Genomic DNA, 15,452 nt, shown 5'->3' with positions numbered 1-15,452 from the left:
ATTCAAATTAAAGTAACTGTAATTTACTCAATGGATTTTATAACACTGTAATATTTGTCTTAAGCTACTTTTCTTTGTTCAGTAATAGAGCAGCTGAGGCTTTATTCTGTAATCATCCCACTATACATACATTACTTTGTAGCTTAATTTAAGAGAATGTAAGAATTTTATTATACTCATTAGAGTCCATAGTATTAAAATGTATCATTTCCTCCTTCAAAGACTTTACCATTAAAAATCTCCCACAAAATGCAATTTGACATTTAATATACCAGATAAAGATATTGTCTAAAATAGGTAACTATCTGTTCATTGTAAAATAATTGTTGGAGGATTACTGTGTCACTAGTTCATAAAAGAAGTGGGGTTGAAAGAGGGGAGGAAGAAGTTGATGCAAAATGAGATGATACAAAAATAAGAGAAATTCATAACTTTGTTCTTTCATTCAAATGGTAAGAAATCTTGGCTACTCTATTAAAACTTTTATGACCATGACTTGCATCAGATTATCTCAAAGCATTTTACCAATTATATTTATTAAACTGCATATTACCTTCTTGAAGTGGGTAAGAAGCATTTTCTCCCAATATACAAATCTATGACTAGCCAAATACCTCTGTTACAATAACTATATTTTCAGAGTGCTGTAATACTCAATATAATTGGCTGTGGCAGATTCTGATGCTAGAATTAGTGATTTTGATCTTATTCTGGACAGAGTTTGAACTAGAAACCTAGAAGTTTTAGCGCTCTGGTCAGTGATCTAACAGTCAAGAAAATAACTATCACATCTAAGAATGCATAGACTTAACAATGAAAGAAATTATCTTTTTATTGACTTCTTTAAGGCCTTGAGTTTAGTTTATGCTGAGGAGAAAATTATTTTATTTAAAAATAAAGATAAAAATTATTAAAATTCACAACTTATATTAAAATATCAATTTTAAAGCTTGTGCTTTTTTATAGATAGTTGAGGTTGAATTGATTTGTTTAAATTATCTTCAGATTGTAATTAGTCGTAGATTATCAACATGTGAAAAAAGACTGTCATTATTAAATTATGGGGATACGTTGTTATAATCAGATATAGATATGATCTCCCCTTTTTAGTTTAATAAAAATGTTCAAGTAAATTACAGCCTTGTAATATCTCTATGATACTTTTATCTTTGATATTATCTTTGTCACGAGTTAATATTGGCATAAAAATTTCTTATAAAAATGGTTGTCTCTCTAATCAGATATGACTGTGAAGTCAAGAGAAATATATCTTTGAAGTAGGTGAGCAATTCTGCTATGAGTCAGAAACCACCATCTGAAACTATTATTAATCCCAGGACGTTTGTTGAAATGGATCACTGTCCATCCACCCCCAGACTAGTTGCCTTTAATCATCTATTTTTGCTGCTGAATAAATATAATGTTACAATAGTTTGGTTTTTTCTTATTTTCTTACTGCTATCACAGGTACAGCTTGTCCCCACAGCATTATGAATGACAACCAGATGGTGTGAATACAGAAAAAAGGAACTAGGATAAGAACCATATTTAGAAGAGGGATATTATTCAGCTGCAGATACAATCTTGTGTTTTAAAGGAGTCCTGGGAATAGCCCAGAGTAGGTACAATTTTTTTCAGTCACTCTCCTTTCCCCTCCAATGCCCAAATTTCTTTGTGACTATTCCTGTACACATGCACGAGCCCTCTCCAAAACACTGGAATTCCATCCCATTAATTGAGTTAACTCTGCTGGAGTTTGCAAATCCATTAATCGAGTCTGCTGGAGCATGGGAATTGATGCACTCTGGCAGCCTTTCATGTTATATGTATCAGCACTGTAGTGCATCTCCATGCTGAAAAAATGGCAGTGGTGCACTTTGAAATAAAACACATTCAATGAGCTTTAGTTCAAAGAGCCCCACTGCCATTTTTTCAGTGCAGGGACAGAAAGTGATGCTGATGCATGTAATTCATAGATTGTAAGGGGCTGGAAGGGACCTTGCAAGATCATCGGGTCCAGCCCCCCTGCACTAGGCAGGAAAGACAGCTGGGGTCAGGTGACCCCAGCAAGGTGACCGTCCAACCTCCTCTTGAAGAATTCCAGGATAGGTGATTGCACCACCTCTGGAGGGAGTTTATTCTACAGTCTGGACACCTAACTGTTAAGAAGTTTTTCCTAGTATTAAGTCTGAAATGGTCTTCCAGGAATTTGTAGCCATTACTTCTGGTTTTCCCCAAGGGTGCCCTGGTGAACAATTGTTTGCTGAGCCCTTGATGTATTCCCCTGATATAAAGGTAAGCTGCTATCAAGTCCCCTCTCAGCCTTCTCTTTTTTAGGCTGAAGAAGCCCAGGTTCCTCAGCCTTTCCTCATATGTCGTGCCTTGCAAGTCTCTGATCATATGGGTGGCTCTTCTCTGGACAATCTCAAGCTTTTTCCACATCCTTGTTGAAGTGTGGTGCACAGAACTGGATGCAGTACTCCAGCTGCGGTCTCATCAAAGGTGAGTAAAACGGAAGAATCACTTTCTTGGTTTTGCTTGAGATGCACTTGGTTGATGCATACCAGAGTATTGTTTGCCCTGCTGGCAACAACATTGCATTGATGGCTCATGTTCATACTATTGTCTATTATTACCCCTAGGTCCCTTTCAGTCATGGTGCTAGTCAGCTTGGCATTACCGAGGCTGTAAGTATGTATTGGGGATTTTCCATTCCCAGATGGAGCACTTTACACATCTTAATGTTGAAGTTCATCTGGTTCCAATCTGCCCAACTTCCCAGCCTGTCTAGGTCTGCCTGTATCTGCAGCCTATTTTCAAGCATGACCACACTCCCCCATAACTTGGTGTCATCTGCAAATTTGGCCAGTGTGCTCTTCACCTCCACATCCAAATCATTGATAAAAATGTTGAAAAGCACTGGACCATGCATGGACCCCTAAGGAACACCACTGGCCACTTCTCACCAAGATAACACAGATCCATTCATTAGAACTCTCTGGGTCCTACCCTACAGCCAGCTTCCTAAGCACATTACTGTCAAGTGGTTAAGCCCACAATCCTCCAATTTTCCCATGAGAACATCATGGGATACCAGATCAAAGACCTTTTGGAAGTCTAGGTGTAGAATGCCAACCTCCTCTCTTTTATCCAGGTGGTGAGTCACCTGGTCATAGAAGGAGATGAGATTGGTAAGACAAGACCTGCCTGCGATGAAGCCATGCTGGCTGTCTTTCAGAATTCTACCTTCTGGAAGCGTATCACACATAGACTCCTTCATGAATTCTTCCAGGATCGTCCCTGGGATAGAAGTTAGGCTAATTGGCCTATAGGTCCTCTCTCCTCCCCTGCCTTTCTCCTCCCCTTCTTGAAGATGGGCACAACATTGGCCCACTTCCATTCATAAGGGACCTCCCCTGAGTGCCACAAGTTTTGGAAGTGTTTCATCTGAGGTTCCACGATGACTTCAGCCAGCTTCTTCAGCACATGAAGATGAAGTTCTCTGGTCCTGCTGACTTGTGAATGTCTAACTTTTCTAACTGATCACATACCAGCTCAACATCAACAGTAGGAAGGTGGTCATTACCACCATGCCTGTTCTGATCTTTATCTAGTATGATTTTCCCCTTAGTCCGGTGAAATACCGAAGCAAAGTAACCATTCACTAGTTCAGTTTTCTTCAGAGTGTCAGTGACCAGCTGTCCTGAGTTGTTAAGCAATGGCCCCATGCTTCCGTTTGTTTTCCTTCTGTTTAGTACATACCTAAAGAAGGACTTGATTTCTGTTGCTAGTTTAAATTCAGTTGCCATGTTAGCCTTTCTAATCTGCTCCCTACAAGTGTGGGCCATTGTTGTATAGTCCTCCTTGGGGACTGTCCCAAGCTTCCATTGTTTGTATGCATCTTCTTTTTCAAGAGGACCATGATATTAAGCCAAGAGGGATTACCAGCCCTTTTGCTACCTTTCCTCCTCATGGGAATGGACTTCTTCTGTGCTTTGAGGATTGTGTCCTGGAGGAACGACCATCCTTCATGTACTCCTTTCACCTTCAGTCCCTGGTCCCGCAGCACTTCCCCTACTATTGCCCTGAGCCTGTTGGCAAAAAAAAAAATCACTTTTTTGAAGTTCAAAACTTCAACCCTGTTACCTCATTTGCCTGCCTTGTGACAGACAGTGAACATGATAGTTTCATGGTCACTGTCACCCAGGCTACCCTCTATATTCAAGTTACTCACCGGATCATCTCCTTTGGCCAAGACCAAGTCTAGGAGAGTATTACCTCTGGTTGGACTGTGCACTTCCTGAGTCAGGTAAAGCTCTTTGTTACAGGTCAAAAAGCTATGTGACCAATCTGACTTAGCTGACTGTTCCTCCCAAGAGATGTCTGGGTAATTGAATTCACCAATGACAACCATGTCCTGTGCATGCACAGCCTCTGCAAGTTTTTAAGAGAACTCCAGATTCAGCTTCTCCCCCTGGTTTGATGGTGTGAAATATACACCTACACTTGGGTCTCTCACCACATCCCTCCCTGTAGTTTGACCCAGAAGATTTTGAGCTGCTCTTGTTTGGAGCCAATGTCTGCATCCAAGGAGGTGTACTGCTCCCTCACGTAGAGAGCTACACCTCCATATTTCTTCCCTATTCAGTCCCTCCTGTGCAGGGTGTAGTCCTTTATGGCTATGTTCCAATCATGTTAGGAATCCCACCAGGTTCCCATAATCCCTACTAGATCGTAATGACCACTGGAGAATAGGAGGGGTAGCTCTTCCTGCTTGTTCCCCATGCTCTTGACATTGATGAGTCCTCCAATTGAGACCCTTGATTTCCTATCACACTGAGGGATAACCATTCCCTCAGCTCTTGCAAGACTAGCTCTCCTATTGTCCCCAAAATTAAAAGCAGGCACTTTTAATTAATGTGGCTCACCAATTAAAGCACCTAGTGCTGCGTCTCACAGCACATGTAAAAATGCCATTGTTTTTTCCCACTATTCTCAGCTCTAGAGCTATACCAAAGGGGCTTCCACAAGTTACCACAGATGGCTGTAACATTCCTATGTTCCTATAGTCAGAGTTTTTTAGATAGTCATAGTGCAGAAGTATACAAAGGTCTGTATCAAACTTTCACAGAGATCCCCTTAAAAATAGTTAGAAAATGGTATAAATGTGGGGAAGTTGGAACAGACTGGATGGACAAATGGATGGATATGATGGATCTGATACAGCTCATATATTAATTTTCATCTTGTTAGGTTGCCTTAGGGTCATACAAAAGCTTTTTACAGTAAGGATTGGAATAAAGCAATATTGATGTATTCAAAATTCAACTTTCCTTATCACTGGGAAGCATAGGTTAAAGAAGATAATAAATTTACAAGGATCCAACTCACTATAGAGCTCTCTTGATATTTGATCATCTTGAACTACTAATTAGGGAGGAGATTAGAAAGGAAAGACAAAAGGAAAGTATGACAGAGAATGAAAGAAAATATTAAGAGAGATAAAGAGACAAGTAGCTAATTGGAATCAGAAAAAAGCAGAATGGAAAACATCTGGTAAGATATGGGAATCATCTTTGTCTATGGGAATCATCTATGGGAAAAACTTGCCCATCTGGCCCAGCACCAGACCCCCCAGCTAGGTGCTCCTGGTTGGAGTGCTAGGGGGAGAGGAGGAAACCAGACCTCCATCTGGGTGCTGCCAGCCTGAGGAAGGGAAGGGAGTCTGCAGCAGGGACTTGACTCTTCACCCCAGAGCTACACCCCCTTCTGAGTCTCTGGGCTGGCTGGGAGGTAAAGAGAACCCTGCAATGGGGCTTCACTCTGCCTGCTTCTCCCTGGCCTGGCTGAGGGCACAGGGTGGGGAAAAGCCTGCACAGGGGCTTGGCTGTACCCCCAAAGCTGGGAGCCAAGAGCCCCACCCCACTTCTCAGCCTCAGGGCTGGCTAAGAGGAGAGGGGAGAGAGGGAAGAAGGGAGAGGAGGAGCCTGCACCAGGGCTTGGCTCATAAAGAGCCCCACCCCCTTCTTATCCTCTGGGCTGGATGAAAAGAGGGAGGACTCTGTATGGGGGCTTGGCTTTGCCCCCCAGAGCTGGGCAGAGCCGGAGTTCACTGCCATATCCCCTTCTCAGCCTCTAGGTAGGGTGGGGACAGAAGCCTGGAGCAGAGCTTGGCTCTGCCCCCAGAGGTGGGATTCATGCCCCTTCAGCTGGCCCAGAGGCTGAGAAGGTGATATGGCAAGGGGATTCCAGCCTTGCTACCAGCTCTGGGGGCCAGAGCCAAGCCCCAGTACAGGCTTTTCTCTCTTCCCAGCCAACCCAAAGGCTGAGATGGGGGCCTGGCTCCTGACAACCCAAGCCTCAATGCAGAATTATCTTCTCCCCCTTCACCGACTCCCCTCTCCCCTCAGCCATTCCAGAGGCTGAGAAGGAGAAGTGGTTCCTGGATCTAGGATCTGGGATCTGGGAGCAGAGCCAAGCCCCAGTGCAGGGTTCAGTCCATTTCCCAGCCAGTTCTGAGACTGAGAAGGGGGTATGCTTCCAGGTCTGGTGGGAGCAAATTCAAGCTCCCCTTTCCACCCTTCTCCTGTCTGCCCACCCAGAGGCTGAGAAGGGGGCATAACTAGGGAACTCCAGCCCTGCTCCCAACTCTGGAAGGGGATAGAGTCAGGCCCCACTGTGGGCTTTCCCCCCATCCATCCTGGGGGCTGAGGAGTGGGCATGGCTTACCTGTGGGAGTGAAGAGGAAGTCAAAATGTATTCAGAGCAGTGGCTCTTCATGACCTGAAAATGAGTCAGCTCTGAGGGGGACTACGAAAAATGGGCAGTAACATACATCTTACTCATATGGGCTTCACTGATTTATCCTTGTGTTAGATTCCCATCAGTATGCTTTCCCTGTATGGTGTATGTGTTTTATAGTTATGCTCACTGCTGGCTGTCTTTAATCAACTCCATCATTGTCTTAGCTTACACTGAACACATGCTGCTTTTGGCACCAGTCTAATGATAGACAATGCATTTAGAGAGGGTGAATTTAGTGTATGTGAATATAAGATGACGGGTTTTGGTTGTAGCCGTGTTGGTCTAAGGATGTAAGCAGGCAAGGTTCTTTGAGTAGATGTGATATGCTTTATTAGACCAACTGAGGAGTTGGAAAAAAGTTCTTAGCAAGCTTTCAGGTGCAATCACCCTTTTCCAGGCTACCTATGCCTGAAGGGTGAAGAACGGCTATTGAACCCAAAAGCTTGCTAAGAACTTTTTTCCAATTATGCACTTGGTCTAATAAGAGATATCTCAACTACTCAAAAAACCTTGATTGTAAGACAAGGGGCTTTCTTCGCCATACTGACTGGGAGGAGCTAATCTTATATATGAGTAAATATGGTAACACATCTCTGGTGTGACATGATGTCTTTTACAACACAACATTACTTAGGGTTAAAAGAATAAGGAATTTTTCCAACTAGTATTTAGGGGGGGAGGGATGGGGGTTTGTGTAGTTTTGAAATGATATAACAATTAAAGGTCCAAAAGGCAAATTAAATATATGAATTTAGTATGTGATCTGATTCACCACTGAGTTTTCTCCAGCTTCATGCAGTTGTTACTCAGCTACATTAAATGCATCTTGTTAGTATAATGCAGAAGTAATATAATGGTGAATCCAAGTTCATGAAAGATTGTGATCTTGTCCAAAGGTGGAAATCAATCAGTATAGTTCCATTGAACTGTACAAACTATAGTGACTGACACTATCTGAAGCCATGATATTCTCTGTAGATGCTTTGGTAGGTAAGGGAAGAGAAGCACAGAAATGAAATACTTTGGAAAGAAGCCAGTTCAATTAAATGCACTGACATAATTATATTATACAAAGACTCAGGTCCCTATAACTTGACTAAGAAAAACTAATAGCTTGTGTCAATACATCCAATAATCCATTATTACTATTAATTCAGACAAAAAAGATGTAAATTAAGTTTTCTGCAATAATTTTAAGAACTTAACACATTGAAAGACACTTTGTGCGGCCACTACAAAACCTCTAAATAATTTAACATAATATATTGCTCTGTTTTGTTACATATGAAAGATGGTAATATTCTGCAGAAGCGGAAACAACACAGCATTGTAAATAGTAGGAAAGAAGACTATAGCAGATGCTGTTTTCCAAACTAAATCTCCTCCTACACACTCCTGGGACCTCATTTAATCAATCATCATGCTCATACTTGATCATGTATATTATTCTGAAATGATGAAAAATTCTGGGAATAAATTAGTCATTTATTGTAGGATAAATTGATTTTTTTTCACTCAAGGTACAATGAAAAAATAATTTTCCCACAGCAGTTTATTATTTAGTTTAATCAGAAGCTTTGGCTATCATAATATCCTCAGTTCTAGAGGTCAGAACTCAAAACTGTTCTTTTAGAAAAGGCATTTTCTGGCATATTTTTCTTGTGTTATTTTTTTTTCTGATATCAGTTTTGTCTCTTTCAACACATTCCTCTGACTTAAGGGAATCTCTGTGGCAAAATAAAACAGAATATTTCTTCCTGCCTTCTGTAAGCATCATAGTGATTAAATATAAGAAGGAATCACGCTTGAAATCTGTCCCTCTTCCCCTGTTTCTCGTTACTGTTTTTTTCCCCTCCTCCCTTTATGTTATCTATTATTATCCATTTACCTTTTTGCCTCAGTTTTATGATAATGACACAGTGCAATGTGACATTTTACAGATTAATGCACTCAGTTTTCTCCTAAAGAACTTTCATAAACCAACATCTCCAAGGCCAAATTCTAATAACTCTTTACATATCCTTTACCCCAGACACCAGTGAGACTAACTCTGAGTTACTACTAAACCTCTGTAAAAATACCAGAATGTGGCACAGCCCAATATTCAAGGAAAGCAACTGTTACCTGAGAAATGTTTCAGTTACTTAAAAAGTATGTCTTCCTTTAAAAGTTGTTCATGAAAAATTGCAACAATCCCACAAATTAGTCTTGGCTGAAAGAAGATATAGGTAATAATGGGTTATTCAGTCAAGACACAGGTGTTATACATATACAATATTATTAAGGTATCAGTGGACTCATCTATATGTTCATTAATGTACAGTAGTTACGGCACATTTAATTTAGTACTTGCTTACTGAAGTATTAACAAAATGCGCAGTAACTAGAGTTACTGCACAGTAGTGCCAGCACATGGGTTTTTAGTGATGGTTACTGTGCAATAACCTAATACTACTGAGCAGTAGGATATTAGCATGGTTTTTGCCCAGCACTCTACTGCATAGTGTTATTAGGCTACTGCACCATTAAGCTTCTTGTGTAGACACACCCAGTGCTCATTGACATTTAAGGTGCTCACATGATACTTGCTTTACTCTATGTCTAGTTCAATGGCACAAAATGGACACTGATTTATTCAGACAGCTTGTATTGGAAGCTGAGTCCTGGAAAGCTATGTCCCCATTACTACAACTGTGATTTAATGGGCCCGTCAGAAAGTCCAAAGAGTGAATTCCAATGGAGTTTTTGGAGTGGAATTCTAAAATCCAAAGAGTGAATTGCAATAACTGCGGTTGCTGAACAATCAATAATTCTAACCTGCCTGTATAACTGAACCCTTGATTGTTACTCATCACGATCTGCTCTTTGAGAGTGCTGTGCAGGGTTCTATCAAAAACATAGACTATTTTCAAACAACAAACTCGGTTCACCAGTTTTGGGCTCAACTGTTGTACAAGTTTCTCTTCTTTATTTTGTGCTTTTTGGCTTTCCACCTCCCCATTTCTCATCCTCTCTTCCTCTATTTTCTGCTGTTCAGACTAGAAATCCAGCAGATGAAAAACCTTGGTGAAATAAAATGATGCTTTTTATCTTTCTCTAGCTATAGTATAAATGGAAAACTTAGAGCAAGGTGATAAACTTTCTGCTGATATGCTGCAGTGCATTCGTGCATACTAACATGATCTATAGTCTTTAAAAAAACAAAGATGCTTTTTATGGGAGAAGCCCTTGTGTTTATTTCAGAGTGTAAAAGTCTCTGAAAAGTCCTGAGTATGTGAATCCAATGTGGAAAGTGGCACAGAGGCTTAGGAAAAATTCCTATAACTGGGCAGTAACTCATTGTAATGTGTGTTGTAATGTGATTCACTGCAGTGTATTTTAAGAACAAGAGATTTGTGTAGGTGATGTGGTGGTTTAATGAACAAAACTATTGCATTAAAAGATCACAGTTCAAATTCTCATTAAGCCCTGCATTCTAGATGTGAAATGAGAAAATATTTAACAGAGCATGATGTGATGCTTTAAATGTTCCTTCTCAGTGGAGGTCTATAGTGGAAGACATAAACTTACATTACAGCATTTTGAAGTAATAGTGAATTTGTGCTATGGCTAGCACTTGCAGGGCTACAGTAATGCCTGTGGTGAGTGAACCTTGCCAAAGTGAATCATCTAAACTACCCAGACATCTGCTGGAAGGATCAGTCAGCCAGGTCTGAATGCTTATGTTGGAATGGGCTCCCAAAAGAGGTGGTGCTCTCCCCTACCTTGGGGGTCTTCAAGAGGAGGTTGGATAGATATCTGGCTGTGGTATTATGATCCCATCACTTGTTCCTGCCCAGGGCAGGGGGTCAGACTTGATGATCTTTTCAGGTCCCTTTTGAGCCTAGAAACTATGAAACTGTGAAATGATAACCACAGACCAAACAAGTACACTGTCCCATAGAACTGCAGTTGTCAGGCAGGAAGTCCCTGAATCTTGACTTTCACATAACTAAATGAGTTTTGCTGCATTTTTTACTTCTGGAGGTGGGAAAAAGAAGAGTTCAGAATAAAATTGTATAGTGTCTCCTGTATTTTCAAAGAAAAGAAAGAAAGAAAGAAAGAAAAAGGCTTCTGAGATTTACAAGTACAAAGAAGGAAATTAATGAGATATAATATAAGGGTCATCTTGGTCCTTCAGAATGTGAGAATTTTTTTAACACAGAGTTTGGTGAAATTCTGAAGCATAAGATATCTTCACACAATTTGATCTGAGCAACATGAGAGTAGATGAAGTTCAATACAGGTAACAGACAGATGATGACTAAAAGGAAGGGGAATAATGAATCATTCACAAGTCTAGGTTATAAATTATGTACAACTTCTAGACAATGGTTTATGGAAAGATGCAATAAGGTGCTAGGTTCCTAGAATAATAAGCATAGGCTCATGTCTGAGATGCTACCCCTCCCCACAGCTTTGGCACTTTTGTAGGATCCATGGGACCATCCAGATGAGTATGCACATGTGCTTTGTAGCACTGCAAAATGCATGCAGCACACATGAAAAGGTTCTCCATGCTGCATATTTGGAGGTCCCCCTAGACTTGGGGATGGGAAGGCCCAGCTCTGCTTTTGAGCATTGCATGCTGTCTGTGTGTGCACTGCTCTGCTTTTTTTTTCCATGGGTTTTTCTTACCCTGGATATCTAGGGGTCAAAAAAAACAGCGGGGAAAAAAAGCGGAGTAGCACACACACAGACAGCACACTCTTGTAGTGCAGAGAATATCTAAATATGTGGTATGTGGTGCCACAGATGTGTTTGCAGCACCACAAACTGCATGGCTACACTCATCTGGACTTGGCCCCATGAGTTCAAACCCACACCTCACGCCTCTCAGCTTAGCCTTAACAATCAGACTAAGGTGGGGTAGTGTTTTCTCCACCCTTCCAGTAGAATTCGTGCCACTCTGCAGCAAAGTATATTAGACTCCTGGGGCCAAAAGGAGAGATCAGAACAGGGCGTGTGACTGCAGACTAGTGGTTAGAACAGTATTCAGTTCTTACTGGGTTAAAAAAAACATACATTGTCTTTGGATCAGGAATAGAACCCAGGGCTTTACCTAAGGGAGTGGAAGTCTGAAGTCCTTCGAGTTGAAGAGCACATTAAACTTAGGTCTTCCACTTGCTGGCAAGTGTTAATCAGCACATTACTATATGAAAGGTGGGCAAAGTCAGCCATGTTTTAAAACAAAGCTGCCACAACTGCATATCATAGCTCTGGTCCTTTGCCTGTGTATTAGATCTGCTCTGAATTGCCTGCTGGGTTGGCCCAATCTGTGGATGTAGGGGAGGAATACATGGTTCTTGGATCCCTATTCAGCTTTGAGTGAGCTGGGTGCTGATCTGTCCAGATGAGCACACACAGCAGTGTGCTATAGGGCTTGAAAGTCCAACAGGGAATTGCCTCTAGGTTAGGTGGCAGCAGAACTGCTTTTTTAGATCTGGATTTAGGTAATTCAGTTCCATCCATTCCTGCATTAGGCTTTATTGGATGTAGCTCTCACATGTTGTTCTGTGCAAATAAAAGCCATTGACTCAATATGCAGTGGTGTCCTACAGAGGGAATTATGTTAGACATTTAATAAGAATGGAAAATAACACAGAACATTTCAATATTACTATTATAAATAGTATGTCCTTGCCTAATTTCAGCTATTCAATTTCAAAGAACAACAACAAAATCAATAATTAATAATTCTAAGGTAATAATATGAAACTGTAAGTTGCTCTTGGAAGAAATAAAGCAAAATAATCATACTTAAAACTGGTGTAAATGTAATTTTGAAATAGCCACACAAAAATTGCTATTGGATGGTAATATTCTATAATTCAACTATAGAAACTGTACTGAGGCCAACATACTGTCAATCAAAGATAATGTACTTAGTAAAAAGGGAGATGCAATGGAAAAGGCATGAAAAAATGTCTATTTTAACTGATTAAACCAGTACCTCTGAAATATCAATGTGGCTTTTTGTTTGTTTGGTTGTTTTAATATTTTTCCTTTATCCCTTACTTGAAAGCTTTGCTTTCTTATGAACATAGATAATTGAAAGATAGTGTGCAGCTATCACATTTTGTATTATGTTCCATTTCTTCTTTTTATAACATTTTTAATGATAGGTAATCTGATATTTGCAGATTTTTTTTCAAAGGAAGCCATTACATTTATGAGTAAGCTTAAAAGTAGAAATTTAAGAAACAGCAAAACAAACTAAACAGATATGTACAGTAATACATATGAATACACCTGACATTTTGCTGATATAGTTCCTAGGGAATGTTGTTTCAGAGATGTTTGCCATAAAATTCTGATGGATAAAAGGAAGTCAGAAGTATGGCATGTTGCTATTGTGCATATCAGCTGTAATGATAGGAGACGTTTAGATAAAAAAAAATCTGAATCTTCACTATAAATCAAAACCAAATTGAACCCAAGTTTTTTTCTGATGTTAGAAAAAGTCTTGTTCCTTGTTGCTTTGATTGTTATACTTCTCATGACTTCCTGATTTCAGACCTAGAATGAAAAAAATCAAATACCATGAAGATGCTGTTCCTGTGGTGTTCCTTGTCAGGCCCAACTAGAATCTGATCTTGTAAGACTTCAACTCAGTATTATGATCAAAGGAATATGGATAAAGTTATGAAAAATTGAAACTAGTTTTTGTTCTTTCCCTGAAACGCAAAAGAGAGAGAAAGCAAACAGAAAACTGCCATTTCCACATTAAACATTTCCAAGCTAAAACTTGTGGTTATACATAAATGTAGTATTCTGAACTGACTCCTTCCTTTCGTTATCTTTTGTGTAAGTATGTCCCCTTTAGTACCACTGTAGTATGGTGCCCCATGTACTATAGGGACAACAATTGAGCTTGGTATTTTTCATTCAAAAATAGTTATAGTATAGGCAACAACTTGCCACACTGCCCTACCCAGGCATCTCAAGAGAGAAAGGACATAGGATGCCTCCGTAGCTATTGATTACTTGACTTCTCTGCTCAAACTATGAGCAATGACACCTTCTGGTGTAGTGGTTTTCTTCACTGTCAATACCTGGTGATTAATTAGGAACTAAAAGGAGACTACAAAACAGGCTCTGGCAGCAAACACATCATGGAGCAAATTATCACTGGTATCAACATCAAATTCAAATGGACCAGTTCCAGTAAGTTCGTACGATAACACTGAACATCTGTCGAAGTATAATAATTACTTGGTCTCAGCCTGACCAAGTTCTGACAATGTAGTATTAATCTCTGAACCATCCAGCAACCCTGCCTGTTTTTAAATGTAAAGGCACTTGTTGAGCTGAGTTAACTTGTGGTGGAAACGTACCTTGTAGCCTTGGAATTTGAGTTCCCCTGAGACTAAAACAAAACTATCTGGAAGACAAACAATTGGTTTCGTCTTATATGAAAAAAAAAGTTATACTGCTATCATTTTATACTCTATAGGTGACCATACCACTACAATATCACAATCGTTGGATCCATAGGACTATTTTATTGGAAATATATTTCCAGCTTCCCTCAAGCCTTTTATAGCTTTTCAGAAATCTAATAAGGTAAAAAGGTATTACAACACAGAAGAAGAAAACAAGTAAATATGAAGAAAGAGGTAAAGTTGGATATTGTTGGGCAAATACAAATGGAATGCTTAGTTTAGGACTTAAGTTTCATCACATGTTAACAAAATGACAAAAAACACCCTCATTTTGTGCCTATAAATTAAAACTTTTTCATTGGTCTGTTTGCTTTTTACTTAGGGTATGATACAGGTCAGTGAGATTGTTCCATAAACTAAGACTTGTATCAAGCTTTAACCTCCTATACCACTAATCCCATACTCAATCATGCTTTAACTACTGTAAATAAGTTTCTCTATGTATAAAATTAAAAGGTGTATAATAAAAATAGCTAAATAAAATATCTCCTCCCAATTCAATGCAATCTATATTTACTCTTTTAGAGATCAGCTCTAACATTTTTAATTTTCCCCCTAAAAATAAATATATCTATGGCCTCTTTCTCTTTGTTTATAGATATCAATATTTGAATCTCTAATCCCACAGTCTCAGGAGTACTTATTATTTACATTGCCAAATATGTTCAAATATGATTGCCCAATGTCAGCAAATAATGATGAAAAAGACATAAATTATTAAATTATAGAAAAGTACTATAAAATGTGAATTTCCTAATGTTGTTTGGATTTTTCAGAATGAAACAGTGGGAAAAGCCAATGATTTCAGCCACTGGGAAATTAAGTATTTAATTAACTTTTAATTTTCTAAAGAGGTGCTCTCTCTATAAGCAGGCAAGAATAGCTTAGCTGTAAAAAGACCACCCTGATCTGTGCATATACTGGCACATGCAATAGGAAAGTAGGAAAGTCTGGCTGGAGGGGACCTCATAGTCATTTAGTCCAGGCCCCTGCTTATAGCAAGGATCATCCATGACCATTTTTTCACCCTATTTAAGTCATTTTCAATGCTAGCCATACCCTTTGGCATAACTGCAGCATCACCCAACTTGGTTTCAGCTGCAAATTTGCTAAGTGTGCATTTGGTTCCATCATCCAGAACAATAGTGAAGATATCATTGACTC

Source organism: Gavialis gangeticus, unplaced genomic scaffold, assembly GCF_001723915.1.
Source record: "Gavialis gangeticus isolate Ggan-Ray unplaced genomic scaffold, GavGan_comp1, whole genome shotgun sequence".
In the NCBI taxonomy this organism is placed as follows: Eukaryota; Metazoa; Chordata; order Crocodylia; family Gavialidae; genus Gavialis; species Gavialis gangeticus.
This window is presented reverse-complemented; position numbering follows the sequence as displayed.